We start from the raw sequence: 12,587 nt of genomic DNA on the forward strand, positions 1-12,587 counted from the left end.
CTGTGTTGCCAGATCACAGTGCTCTGGCACGGTAAGTAATGACCCAGTCTTCATGTGGTCTACGTACGCATGTGTGCGCGCGAACCCACGGTAACTATCTCCTCCGCGCCCCCACTCCAAATCCCCCCACCTCCAAATCACCCCCCCTCCTCCTCCTCCCTCTCCCTCCTCTCCCTGTGCCTGCTCGGGATTCCGTACCGAGTTCCTCCAAAGCCTCCTCTTCTGCTGGATCTCTGATGGCTCCCTCATGGATCTCTGCGTCTCTCAGCGAGCGTTGCAGCCAGGTTGCCAGGTATTTCACTTTTTATTTGCTCCCAGTGCTTTAGGGCGCCGGAGCCTGACGCAATTGAAAAAAAAAAAATACAAGAACCGTTAAAACAAAACAACAAACCCTTCAGTTTACTGCCCGACTCCGGCGCGTGCTCCTCCTCATTCACTTTGCTCTGTGAGCTTTCGCACGTTTTCGCCTCATCACTGGCGCGTGCTCATCGCTGAATGGCTTCGGCGTGCATGTGAATTAGACCAGGGGCAGAAGTGACGATGTACTCGCCTTTTCCTCGCGCAGCTCCGGACTCGCATTTAAAGGCTCTTCAGGCTGATTGCGTGCGATTAATTAGCCTAATGTGGTCGGAGTTTATAGTGCAGCGTAAATCAGTGGGATTCGCGGTCTTAACTGTTCGGCAGGCGAAACTGATTGGCATTTTCCAGCTGACCTCACTTTCCTGAGGAATTCACTCGCATCTAGAAGGAGTCTCGTCGTTTGCCTCAGAATAAAACTGGCAGAAATGACCTCCAACAGAAACACACGCCTTGGCGGGAACCTGTAACATGTGACAGCACTCTTAACTTCAGACGCGAGTCTGTAAGACCACCACACCGAGAGTGGGTGTGTGCATGCACTGGGATTCACCCTAGCGAGTATAGGACTCCCTCGAGTGCGTCTGTTCTCAAGTGTTATTGAGGAGTCAGTGTCCAGGCTGAGCACAGCATCATTTATAATCCATGTTATTTGGGCTGTTGCAGCTCAGTTGTTATGCACAGAGGTCGTATGTGATGTGAATTGCACGCTGGTGGTCTCTTAAATGATTTAAAGGCATGGTCAGTTCTCTGTGGTGAACAATTATTAGCTCAGGTGAAAGGCAAGTGAGGAGAGGGTGGGGAGGCGCCCCCTGCTGGCTGGCTCGCTCTCTTTCCTCTCACCCAGAGCACATGCTGCTCTGGTAAGAGGAGGATTCCACCTGTTTTTGAACATTTCTGTTTAATTCAGTCACTGAGATGTGAACTACTAAAAATAATGCGTGGCCTTGCCTTATTAACGTGTGGGAACAAGATCCTAATGCATGGCCACAACTTAGTAAGGCATGGCAATGAGATAATTAAGTCGGGCCATGAGATCATGACTTACTAAGTCGTTGCCACACATTAGGAGCTCATTCCCATGCTTTACTATGTTGTGGCCATGCGTTATTTTGATTTATACAGGATGTAACCAGCGGGGCTCTGTAGTAAAGGCAAAACCTTATCTTAAAACTGCTGTAATACAGTTTCTCAGACATCAGGCAGGGTATTCATAACATTTTCATGACATAACTTCCTAGAGGCATTAAACTCCTCCCTATCTCCACCACTTTGAACAATCCTGACTCTGTGAGTTTATCTAACATGGATTTCACACCAAACCATTCTGAATAACTGTTTACATCGCAATGTAAATTTTAAAAAACTGGTGGAATTGTCCTTCCAAGGAATACTCCAGTAGTTTTCACCTGCATCTCTAGCATATTAGTTACTATGGATAATAATTTTGACATGTTTTACTCCCTGAAAAACTGCCTTGAAACTCATTATAGAAGCCAGTGGGCAGTTGCTTCAGGTTATTGTGAGTAGTAGTTGACCATATGATACAGATGTAGTTGATCAAGATTTGGCTGGACTACTTCTGTTAACACCACCGTGCTGGTGGTCACAGGCTCACTTTAATTCCCCGCTTCTCACTGAGGTAGTAAGTGAAGCAGAAGCTGGTTGGAGAATATTGGGTCTGTTGAGAGAAATATTGACGCAATTTGGCATTTAGATCATAAGACAATCTCTCGCTCTCTCTTTCTCTTTTTCCTCGATTCCTTTCGCTGTAAATGCCAGGGCACAGGCTCTGATTGTAACAGTCTTTGCTGATGACTGTAATGCAGCTCTGCTCCTGCTATTACTGCCTCTCCAAGCTTCGGGAAGAAGGGATACTGATTTGATGCTAATTATTATGAACTTTACAAAAATGCGTCCCAGTCTTGCCATCGCATAAACGAGCATGCTGTCCAACATCCATCCGGAGGGATGTGTGTGGGTCTCATATGTAGAAATGTCAAGGAGAAGGCCGAGCTCAGTGTGACTCACACTCTTAGAATCATTTCAGATGGATGGCTGGCCAGCCAGCCAGTCGCGCGATGGCAATTGGATGTGTCCAGCTGTGAACTGGCGCGCTCTCTTGGCTAATGTGAATGGTTCAGACAGCTGGGGGGGGGCTTGCCCACTGGGCTTTCGAAAAGCTTTCGGACAGAACGGCCAGATGGCTATTCTAGAGCAATCTGAAGTCTTGGACAGGTGCTGCCAGTGGGTTGGTGTTTGGATTATTGTGGTCATTATTATGATCAGTGTAATAAAATAATAAACACAGTCATGATCATAAATAATACATGTAATTTATATACAGTACAGAGATTATCCTGCATTTATTATTATCCAGCCAAAAAAAGCAGAAAGCATATGTTTATTAGTCTCAACAATTAAATATAATATCAAACTTTTCAGTATTTAGTATTTCTGTCCACCATTTACTTTTATGACAGCATTTATTGTTTTCAGGAGACTTGCTCTCAGTTTTTCAAAGAAATCTGCAGGGATGTTTTTCCACTCCTCCAAAGTTCAGTCTAACAGGTTGCTGTTTTTGCTTCTCATTATACAAGTGATCCTAAACACATTCAGTGATGTAGAGGTCTGGACTCTGGGGTGGTCAGTCCTTCAATTTAAGATCACTAGCAGATTCTTTGATTTGCAAATGTTCTTCTGTCTAAGGAAATTGTCTGTTTTCTTTTCTCAACGAGGCTTCTTGACAGCTACACATCCTTTCAGACTCATAGTGTTGAGCTGTCTTCTCACAGTGGAAGGATGGAGAGAAACACCTGAGGATCTTTCAGATCTGAAACAAGAGTGGAGCTGGATTTTCTCCTCTCTCTCAAAGATAAAAGCTTTAAGTACTGTTAATCTGATGATGAGAGTGTTGGTGGTCTACCAGGTCAGTTGCTAGGACTTCAGTTTTCTCTGTATTTCATTATATTATATCTCCTCAGAAATATCCCCTGAAAAATGATTAAGTTGTATTTAATGGCTGTTTTGACCAGTGATTTAATAAATGAAGCGTGGCCTCTGACATTTAAATCACTTTACAGAAGCAACAACAAATAACAACAGGAGCGAGAAAATTTCAGAAAACGGGAAATTTTTTGTTTTTTTGTTTTTTTTTACCTCTCTATGGTAGTTACTGAACTGCTCATATTAGTTACTCAGTAATAAGCATAAAGATTAACCCCTTAACATTCAGACTTATTACATACTAAGGCTTATTATTCATTAACTACAGGGACTTCAATGCAAAGGGAGCTTTTCTTATTTAGGTATGTAATAAAACTTGGTAAGGGTTACTAGCTGAATTCTAAAGTTTAAGGGGTTAATCGTTACTCCAGTCAGCTGAGTGTAATCATACACATACTGCTGAATTCACTGCCTCCAGTGCAACAGTAGTGAGAAATATCATGATGAAGGTCAGAGTAATCAGCGGGACAGCGATCTCGGTTTGTTTGGAAACAGTCGGCTTTCCCTCTGACATCATGCAGCTGCTCACACTTCAGCAGTGACACTGCAAGCGATCGGCATCGCATGATGTTTATTTTTTCAACCACTCTAACCTGTAATCTAAAAGCTGAAGCAAATACTTCTGCCTGAAATAATTACACACACTTGTTAGCTTACAATGGTCTTGGCAGGTTGCCAGCAATCTATAACAGCAGTTAAGAGAAGCCTTAACTGCTAAAAGCAGAGCATTAATGAACGCTGCTCTCATTGGCCTTCTCCTGCAACACAAGTCATTAGGAAGACGATATGCATTCTGAAGCTAAACAGTATGAAACACTAATGCTTATTTATCTGTCTATCTATTTATCTATCTATCTATCTATCTATCTATCTTGCAAGAAAGCAAGCATTTTTCTCATGAGTTGAGAAAATGGCCTAGCCTGACCAAGACTGCTTGGTTAATTCCATTCTGGGCTCAGAAGAGCTGGCATCCTATCTGGCAGTCTGTGACGACTGGGACTTCCTGCGCCACATATGACACCATGAACTGGCAGTAGAATATCTCAGAGATTTGCGTGCGTCTGCACGCATGTATGCGACTTGAAATAAACTGACCTCATGCAAGTCTCATGCATGAGTCATCAGCGTGCCATCGCACGAACTTTATGTGTGAGCGACAGAGGAGTCTTTTTGCTCCATGCTCTTCATTTCCTGTGATCTCACTGACACTTCCTTTGGCAGCTCCTTTCACTGTGTGGATTTTCATTGTAGCGTAATTTTCCCTGGGTGGCCTTCTTTCGGCTGAGGACCGAAGGCACACGAGTGACGATGAAGGAGATGAACTGCAGCTTCCTCAGATCCAGGCCACTGGTCCTCATGACATTTATTGTGTCTGGAGGCAGTTTCAGGGAGTTTACTTAGCAGCTCAGATGGACACCCAGGCCGCTGTGACCTTGGCGATGTTTGAGCTGTTATTGTGAGTGACCCGGCAGAAGCAGAACGGAGCGAGTTCAGCATGCAAAGCCACGCTCAGAAATTGCCCAGAATAGCTCTGCTTTCTATTCTCACCTCAGCTGTCTGAGCTATAATATGCAGGCTGGCTGTATTGAGAGAGAGAGAGAGAGAGAGAGAGAGAGAGAGAGAGAGAGAGCATGGAAGAGTCTTTGTGCGTTGCTGACAGGCGCTTTTGTGAAACACAGCTCAGACTGCCATGCAGACCTCCTCATAGCATGTGTATAATTACACACTGTGTGTAACACTTGCTCTGACAACAGGACCCCCTCTCCTCCTTCCTTTTCTCTTCTTCCTCCAACAGCCTGCTCCTGCTTTTCCCACAAAGGCACAAAACAAAGGCGCTGCACCTTAACCTCCCTGTGCTCAATACAGCTGCAGCATCAGCGCAACCCTTCACTAAGCACTGGGAATATCGCAGCATGACTGTCCACAGTGTCCAGCCACTGGCCTTTTTTTAATGGCCTGTTCACCTACCCATGCTTTGCCCACAAATCTGTTCTTTTGTACTTTTATAGGCAAAAATCCCATTCAGCTTTATGAGAAATGTTTTCCCACAACAGGGACATTGGGAGTAGGGGTGCTGAGGAGGCTGCGGCACCCCCAAATTTCAGGATTGTTTAACTGCAACTGCTAAAAACAACAGAAAATAACAAAATAGGCCTGTGCCCGGTGACGGTTAATTATGTACCACAGTAACAGCCCCCAGTGGTGGTGAAAACACATTTACCGCCAGTTGTTCATTATTGATTTTAGCAGTGTTCCCGCATAAGAACATAACTGAAACCTAATTTTCACTATTACAATTTTAAACCCTGGGTGGCAATGTCCTACATTAATGCCACATTTATTGTGCCTATCATGTAATCTATAGATGAACTTGTTCTGTGCTGCAGGCAGATATCATGCTTGTACAAAAAAGACACCTCTACAGTAAGGTTTTATGACATTCTCAAACCACAGTGTCAGGTTTCAGACAAAAAAATGAGTAAAAACATGAGTAAAAACAGGTCTCAGCTCTCGTTCATCAGGCAAAACTGGCCTTTTCAAATGGCCTCAGGCAAAATGGCTTCAGAGAAAAAAGGCAAAGAGATAAGTTTATTGGCCAAAAACTGTCAGACGGTAAAGTTCATGTGTAAACGGTGTGTGTTTTTGTTATCCAGTGGTATACAATGAGCAGAAATGCACCTGCCCAGTACTGACTAGGAGGTGAGAGAATAAACACTGAAAATGAAAGATGGATATGCAAGGCTGAAGTTAACCCCAAATCAAGAGCCTCCTTGCGCTCTGGGCTAATAAATGTGTCCAAGCCAAGCTTGTCAACTCATAATGGAGAAAAAAGTAAACAAAAGTAAAACAGAAACAATGTATGTGTTGCTGGGCTGTTAATGCAGAAATATTGCCTTCGGATCTCATCTGGTCACAGTGGGAAAAGTCTAAGTGGAATGTGGCCAAAGTTTATCTAGATATGATCTGGACGCAAAACATGTTAATGCGGAGTGTAAACAGGCTCTGTTGTCTCCTTCATCTGCTTTAGTGTAAGAGGTGGTATGGTAAAGCATGGGTAAAAAATACCCAGTTTAAGCATTTACTGCAGTTATTGTGCACAAGCTTACCTAAATAAGAGGACTCTGTTACCGGCACAGGCCTATAACAAAAGAACAGAGACCCATGTCTGCTTGTTATAGGGTATTGTTCTGTGCCCTGAAGCAACCTAAAAGTGTAATAAAAACGTAAAATTTTCAGGGAATGTCTCCCGTTTCCATTTATTTTTTCAACCTTTGAAACAATCTCCCGCTAGAGGTGCACACATAGCTTAACTTGGCATGACACAAGTGGTTTATACGCCTCATACTAACAATCTGACTGGTGAATCCTCAGCACATTTGCATAAAGGTCATCCAGCAAGAGACAGCAGCGAGGGTGTGCAGCTGTATGTGTACAGCTGTATTGTCGTCTCTCACCACATTATTTGATGAAAGTTATTCAGAAAATCTAATAAAAAAGCAACAAAACAGTATTTAGCATGACATCATGGTGTTTGTCACATATAAGCTGCTAAAATTTTCATTACCATTCATCATTAGAGGGAGTTCAAATGATATTTATTTTGTATGCATATGAAAGGTTACAGCGCTAGGATAGGTCAAGTATAGTTTTTTCGAGTTTACTTTAGCATTTCAATTAGCTTTGAGAATGCAGTCAACTGGAAACTCAACGTCATGCAGCGAATAGGGATGTGAAAAAGAGGTAGCTGAAGTCTACCTTAGCACTGTGTCACAGGGCTAAATATCCTAGTCATTTTTGTGGAGAAATACCAACATATGCTCATGAGCAGGGGTCAGTTCTCAACTCCAACACGGCTTGGTGTCAAGGTCGACTCAGAGAGTCAAAAAGGATTGGATTTTCATCACATCACTATGATCTGTAGCTACTCAAAAAATGTGTAAACTATATTTAGGATGGTTTAATCTCTGCTGTATCCCTTCAGCTCTGACAGTATCAGTTAAAAGTAAGGCAAGTTTTCCCCAATTTAGTCACTTGCAATTCCACCCACTAGTTAGCACTCCCCAATCACACGATACCACCAGCGCTAGGAGGACGAAGGCTAGCACAGGCTTCCTCAAAGACCTGTGAAGCACCACCGCATCTTTTTGAACTACTGCTCACGCAACATCACTGGACAGCTGAATGGTCAAACGTCAACTGCTAGACCTGTTACGTCAGCTAACAGACGCCGGCGCTAGCTAGCATCGCATGGGGGGAGATGGGGGGCCAAATGTGCTCGCTTGGGCTCCCGGCCATGCATGGCTGTAGCATCACCAGGGATCGAACTTGCGATCTCCTGATGATGGGGCCAACTTAGATGGTTGCGCCACTCAGGAGACTGAACTAACTTTTTAACCAAAAGTGTTGGTTGAACATTTATCTATTTGTTGGTTGGTGTTAATCAATTAATTGTAAAGCTTGTACAGCCTTACAACAGTAACTGTAAAATAATGCACTTGAGGGCGGAGCATGGATAAATCAATGTACCACTCTTCTGTTTCTTAAGTGATGTTGTGATGTATGAAAGCTCATCTTGTATCTCCAGAGAAGTATTTGGTGCTAGATGATTTTACTCAGGAGGGATGCTTCAGCTTCTGTGATAACATCAGCACCAGTGCACACACACACACACACACACACACACACACACATTTCCTCACTGCAGGAGGGGCCCGTCACTATTATTTCCCTTTGCAGTCTCCCCAAACGGGGGCGGATTTAATCTAGGCGGAACAGGCCTCATGCTAGCCTGCTCTAATCTGCACTCTCTCCTCTTTTAGACTCTCTTGCATTTGTGATTCAGCCGCTGAGGCGTGCAGGAGTGGCTCCGCTTCACAAAGTGCACTGTGTCTTCGGAGCTGTGCTTGAAACGAGGTGGGTGAGTGCGAGAGAGAGATAGAGAGGGCTTGTTTTTTATGCAAATTGCCATTCATGGGTTCATTCTGTGCATTTGTATTAACTAAAAACAGATTGTAATCGAAGTGAATTAACTGCAAGACGGACGAGATAAAGAATGTGCGTCACAGGCTGAAGACCCACAAATGACAGCTCAGAGATCAGCAACCCATTAGCTCAGGGGAGCATGTGAGGACTGGGGTACTTAGTGTCCAGTGTGTGCTAAAGAGTGAAGTATTCTTGCAGCTCAGTGTGTGTGTGTGTGTGTGTGTGTGTGTGTGTGTGTGTGTGTGTGTGCGTGTGTGTGCACGTTTGTATGTGTGTATACTCCATATAAATCCAGAGTTGTGTGTGGAGGTGGAGCTCCTCTTCAGAGACACACTGGCTTCTCAGCATGCAGCTGCCCTTTGTGCTCTGAGCCTCTCCTATCCAACACCACTCCGCTCACTGCTGCATGAGTGGGCTGATCACTACTACAGATAAAAAGCTGCCAGCTAACCACAGCCAACTTCTCCATGACTGGGATTTTGGAGTGCTTCTTTCAGTCTTGTGGTTTCTGTGAATTTTGTTATCAATAAATCCCAAAGTTCTGAATCAGGTGTGTTAAAGCAGGTAAAAGAATATCCTGTGCACTGCAGTGGTACCACAGAAAGAATACGTAGTCTCCTGTCCTGTACATACAGTACTGTACAAAAGTCAGAGACCACTCTTCATTTATTTAATTTCAAGTCAAAACAGCCATCAGTTTTTCAGGAGATATTTCTGAGGAGATTTGATATAACATAATCTTGTATAAGGAAGGGGAAAGTTGAAGGAAAATAAGTGAAAAAACAAGTGCTACATAGAAAATGGAACCCATAACAACCATGCAAGACCTGGTAGACCACCAAAACCGTCCCCGTCAGATAAATAGGATGTTCGTCTTTGAGAGAGAGGAGAAAATAAAGCTGCTTCAGATCTGAAAAAATCCACAGGTGTTTGTGTCCATCCTTCCACTGTGAGAAGACAACACTATGGGGCTTGAAAGGATGTGTACACTATTTAAAAACATGGTGCTCTAAGGGTTCTTTAGTAAGGAAAATGGTTTTATATAGAACCATGAACATTCAAAGAACCCTTTGCATGATTAAAGGGTTCTTTGCATCATGAAAGGGGTGGCTTAGTGGAAAATGTGCATGAAAGTGCTATAGACAGTTCTATATAGAGCCCATTGAAAAGGGTTCTTCTGTTGTTAAAAGCTTACCCCTGGCATTGTAACAATAGAAGAACCATTTTGGGTGCTATATAGAACTATTTTCAAAAAGGTTCTATATAGAACCATCTACTGCACATTCTCCGTCAGACTGAAGAACGCTTTAACGATGCAAAGAACCCTTTAATCATGCAAAGGGTTCTTTGAGTGTTCATGATTCTATATAGAACCGTTTTCTTTACTAAAGAACCCTTGAAGCAGTGTGTAGATTTTGAGAAAAGAAGAGTCAGTCCAGACCTCAACATCATTGAATGTGTCTAGGATTACTTGGATGGTGAGAAGCAGAAAATCCAACCAACTTCTGAGACAGAACTTTTGGGAAAATATACCTGATGATTTATGTGAAAAACATCCAAAAAGAATGGAAACGAAGATTGTTATTAACCTGCTCTTCATACCAAGGAAGACACTTTGATTAACAGGAAACTAAGTGTTGAAGCTAAATATACCCAACAAGTTCAAAAGTTCAAGTTCAAAAATGTGTTCCCGAATTTTTGACATGCAGCAGCATCTCATTTCACGTGTATGATCATGTGTTTATGAGTGACTAAATTGTTTTGTGGAAAGTACTTGCAGCATGCAAAGCGTGAGCATATGGTGGAGGTTGTGTGTGTGTATGTGTGTGTGTGTGTGTGTGTGTGTGTGTGTGTGTGTATGTGTGATGTTAAGGCAGATGGGAAATTCAGGGAGAGACAGGCAGTAGGCTGAGCATCTGAAGGCTTGAGTGAGCACAGCAGGGAAAGAAAGAGAGAGAGAGATGTTTCAACAGCACTTTACCTATTTCTACTCACTAGATCAGGATCAGGGTGCTCTGAGGTGCCTACATTTGAAAGAAAACTACCTTTATTTGAGAAGTCATTCCATGAGTCATAGAAATGACTGACATCTTTTTTTTATTTCACTTGGGTAACTTTGTGATTTGGAAAGTTTTTTGTTTGCACTGTAGCCCTGCTGGTGACATCCCTTCTTAATAAAAATAAGGCACAGCCTCAACTTAATAAGGCGTGGGAACAGGATCCTAATACAGCTTAGGAGTGAGATAACCAAGTCATAGCCATGACTTAGTAAGGTGTGAATGAGATAATTAAACTGTGGCCATGTCTTAGTAAGTCATGGAAATTAGATAATAAAGTTGTGGTCATGTCTTAGTAAGCCATGGGAATTAGATAATTAAGTTGTGGTAATTAAGTTATGGCCAAGGCTTGGTAAGGCGTGGGCACAATCTAATTATCTTGTTTCCACACATTAGGATCCTGTTCTCACACCATAGCAGGTTGACTCCCTGCATTAATTTTATTAAGAAGGGATGTCGCTAGTGAGGCTCCAGAGTACTGTAAGCTTTTTTCATTCTTTTTCAGGGGAAAAGAAGGACACTGAAGACACGTGGAGGATTGTGAAGAGGAACATCAGCCTTTGCATGTTATTAAGGCGGAGGAGCATGGCTGTCCATCGTCTGTGCCTACACATACTGAATCCTACAGCAGCGCTGGGCTCAGAGAGAGGCCTGAAGCAGGAGGTTTAGCCAGAGGGGGGGGTTAATTGAAGTCAGCCATGTGGACCACTCCTAGTCCAGTGCATCAAGATTTTGAGTGTTCCTTTAAAAACATCTTGATTGTTGTGCATCAGACGAGGAAGGCACATGAACAGCTGTGAAGGGAGGAAACTAGGACGCACTTTTTTTTAGTCAAAGCAGATCAGGAGGACGTGCACTGAGAAGAGGAAGGGCTGAGATGACAGAGTTGGATGGAAGAGGAGGAATGAAACTCTGTTTGTTGTGTCGCTCTCATCCTCAGACGGGGCTTTGAAGCCTCTCTATCAGTGGTGTGCACACACACCTCAGATCAGAGCAGGAGAAGCTGATTTAACGGAGCCGTCTGTGCGTCAGCTGTCCTGCTACAGGACTGCGGGGACTGTGCCACCGTTTTCAACATGGAGTCCCCAGACGGTGCTGTAAGAATCTCCACTGCGGCTGTAGTGGCCATAGTCTGCAATGTGCTGGTGGCTGTTCTGATACTGGTCCTTTTCCTGATCCTCTACAAGGCCTGCAAGGTGCCCTCCAGCCAGGAGAGGGTGCCAGTGCTAGCGCCTGGCAACACGCAGCAGAAGAACGAACAGAAGTATCTCCTGACCACCTGAGCACCACTCAAGCTTCAGCAGGAGACCAAAAGCCAAACTGAATGTGTGAGGGTCAGGGTTGCTACTGAAACAGGACTTGAACCTTGGCAGAGACCAAAGCGGCCAACTTATATAGTCATATTAGAAATGTGCATGAGAGAAGCAATCGACCATTCGCTTCTGTTCTGCGTATCTCCATGCCATCCTTGGACCCTCGCTGAACCCAAGAGCTTTATCCAGCCTCAGAAAAGCTGGGCTGTATTTCCTTGTTGCTGGTGGAGGTCTGTGTAATTGGGGCTCCATGTGAGACACTTAAAACCCAAAAGAGCACACCAGCTCAGCAAGGGCTGCCTAGAATGGGTTTGTCTCTGATGTCGGAGCGCTTTGATACAGTAGCACTCCACTGTGAGTGGCTTATATAAAGGTAAAGAGACTCTCGTTGTCCTCTTCACGATGGTCCAGTCATGCCCGCAAGAGTCGCAATCAACCCACACACTTTGCTAGGGCAGCACACCTGCAGTGAACCAACTAGCAATCAATACTGTGCTAATAATGAAACTAACAGTTGGAGCTTGAATAGGTATAAGAGCTGCCCTGTAGTGCTCATGTGTGAGTGATGCATTTTAATATCAAACAACTATTTGTGGGGATTTAGCCCATCCCCCCCGTCCTTTTCTCTGTCATTGCTTGCTTATTTAAAGAGCCTGAGGAACCAGTAAACAAATATCTCCTCATCAAATTTGCATCTCATCTGGAGCATATCAGTCAGGAAATGAACCAGTCATTTAAATGTGATGAATGATTTTAATAAACACTTCAGAAGACAAAACTTGTCTGTGAAAACTCTTCATAAGATCACAAAATGTTCTCAAGGGAGTCTTCATTGCAGTTGCCTTGTTTTGGGGAAAGAAATAGTGCCTGT

The 12,587-nt window shown here is 43.7% G+C and overlaps 1 protein-coding gene and 1 long non-coding RNA gene across 2 annotated transcripts in view; one reads left to right on the top strand and one right to left on the bottom strand.

Moving 5' to 3' along the window:
• The first annotated feature begins 224 nt into the window (after positions 1-224).
• Positions 225-11,446, top strand: LOC118820057. The gene is made up of 3 exons (XR_005008221.1): positions 225-292; positions 8,184-8,277; positions 10,909-11,446. It is a non-coding gene; the product is annotated as an uncharacterized LOC118820057 (long non-coding RNA).
• Positions 11,447-11,737: 291 nt separating this feature from the next.
• dnai1.2 (dynein, axonemal, intermediate chain 1, paralog 2) overlaps positions 11,738-12,587 on the bottom strand; it is a 32,989-nt gene continuing 32,139 nt past the window's right edge. Inside the window, exon 21 of the mRNA XM_036588174.1 lies at positions 11,738-12,583. The gene's annotated coding sequence lies outside the window, so the exon portion shown is untranslated. The remainder of the gene's footprint in view (positions 12,584-12,587) is intronic.

This window comes from Colossoma macropomum, unplaced genomic scaffold (assembly GCF_904425465.1).
Source record: "Colossoma macropomum unplaced genomic scaffold, Colossoma_macropomum, whole genome shotgun sequence".
Lineage (NCBI taxonomy): Eukaryota > Metazoa > Chordata > Actinopteri > Characiformes > Serrasalmidae > Colossoma > Colossoma macropomum.